Source organism: Cylas formicarius, unplaced genomic scaffold, assembly GCF_029955315.1.
Source record: "Cylas formicarius isolate icCylForm1 unplaced genomic scaffold, icCylForm1.1 PGA_scaffold_2__14_contigs__length_35257938, whole genome shotgun sequence".
Taxonomy (NCBI): Eukaryota; Metazoa; Arthropoda; class Insecta; order Coleoptera; family Brentidae; genus Cylas; species Cylas formicarius.
The window spans coordinates 23,025,041-23,027,458 of NW_026844319.1; positions in this window are offsets into that span (position 1 = coordinate 23,025,041).

Sequence of the window (2,418 nt, forward strand, 5' to 3'; positions counted from 1 at the left end):
TCCATTCGGCGGCTGTCCCCCCTGTCCCCACCCCCCGCCAAAACTTTAAAATTGTTCCCGCGATATCTCAAGCTGTCGGCCGTAATATCTCATTTGAGTTATTACGGCAATTTTCTAATGGATGCCTCCGACGCCGACGCCGCTGGTAAGTTAATAGATATGGACAGATGTTTGCCGGTTCTCGCCGATACTTAAGCGGAACCGCTTTGACGCCGTCGCTTTTTAAAACTTCTTCGGGGTTGGGCCAGCCGCGTTATTAAAAAAAAAGAAATTTCCCGGCCGCGTTCCCATCTCGTAACTTTTAAATTTATCCAAGCGGCAATATGGTGTCGCCGTTTGCGATAATAAATTAGGCGCATATCAAAATTTTATGAATATAAGAAAAAATAATTAAACGAGTATAATTTAATAATATTTTTTTATCATCATCATCATTCGAAAACCTCTTGTTTCCACTGTTCGACATAGGTCACCTCCATCTTCATCCACAGTTTTCCGTTTTGTGCCTTCTGCTTCCAGTTGCTGTTTTTGTCAGATCGTCTTCCCATCTTGTTGGGGGTTTACTCTGATTTCTTTTATTTTCTCAGGGTCTTCATTCTAGCAATCTCAAGCGCGCTATATGAACAGCCGATCTTCATTTGCCTTGAAATTTCTTCTTTGTCTCACTAGCCTGTTTGTTACCATGCTTCAATTAAGTTTGCGGCTGTAATGACAATATTATCGGCAAAGCGCAAATGAGATAAGGGGGTACTATCTGATGCCTTTTTTAATTTCGTATTTTTCCGTGAAATCCTGGAGTTTAGCGGATGCTGTTGAGTTGTTGTATATATGTTCCAAACAACTTCGTAAATCTATAGTCTATACGGCTTTTTTAATATTGCGGACAGTTTCACTGCATCAAAAGCTTTCCTGAAATCCACAAATATCAAAGTTAGTGAGTGTACTCGAAACATTTTTCAATCAAAGTTTTGTGATGATTTTGGTAAACCATTTGTAAATATGAGACAACAGGGTTATCGGTCTACCAATTTTCAGGGACTGATATATCTCCTTTTTTGTGTAATAGGATTGTGATCGCTTGGTTCCATGTTTTGGGGACAAACCTAAATTAAATAACTTAGTTAACTGGTTTCTCTCATCTTACTTTAATAGCTTCTATTACTACTAGGGCACCTCCCTAACTATCGTGTTGTTCTTTATTTCTTGTAGGCTACTTTTCATCTCCTCCGTTGTTATTTTTGGTATAAGTTCAGATCCTTGGTTTATTACTTGGAGTTTTCCAGTTTGTGTTTCATCTGTTTCCTTTTCTTCTCTTCTATTCGTTGTTAAATTGCCTTATTTGTCTTCTTGTTTAATATTTTCTTTTTTCCCATAGTTTAGTTTTTGTCTAAGAATTTTCAGATTTCCTTTATTAGTTTTTTGGTTTTTTCGCGTAGTTTTTCTTCTGTAGTGCCTGCCTTAACACAATGCTGTTCTTGAGCCACTTTTACCGCTTCTTTGATTTTATTATCTATGGTTTCAATATCCGACGGAAAAGGTTCGTTTAAGACTCGGTTTATAGCTTCTTCATTTTCGGGTTGGCACCATTTCAGCATTTTCCTTTTTTTTACCAATTTCGTTCTTTCGTTCTTTAAATTTAACTTTACTATGACTCTCACTGCTCTATGATCACTTCCAACGCCCCAATGCCACCTATTTATAAATAGTTTGGCAGATCAGTTTGTAAGTGATAAATTATTTTTCGTATTTCATAATAATAATACTCAGGTTGTGGTCCGATAAATCTAAAAAAAAAATGAAAACGTATTTTGAACAACACCTACATCCAAGAATCCCAAAAATAGCTAACTGAGAAAGAAATATCACTCCATTTACTCTCCCAAAGGATGCAAGCATCAAATAGAGGGTAAATGAGAGAGACTGAATATATTGCATACAAAAATCACGATAATGTCGACAAGGAAGAATCTTTAGGCTTAAAAACTTAAAAACATGAAAACATATTCTGAGAGGTGATATAATAGGAAAGTGTTGAAAACGCAACCATCTAGGTAAAAAGATCGACCAATTTTCTTTTCACAAACCATGTGCTGTCCCAAAAAATGAAGCAACGGTCCTTTATTGGAGTCGACTAATCGTCACTAAGAAAACAGTAGACTACAACCTCCCAGACCTTTGGAGAAAAGTGGAACAAGAGGCTTGAATTAAAGGAATGGGTGGCCCTCTAACTCACAACCTGACAAAAATTGTCACTGAGAAAACTCGAAAATGTCTGAACCTAACCATTGAAATTCAAAGTATGTTTCACAAATCTACAAAACAAAACAAAATAGTAATTAACATTAATATATAATTCTATAATTCTAATTAAATTAAGCTTTTAAAACAACTCAAATCATTGGGGCCTTCTTTTTGTAT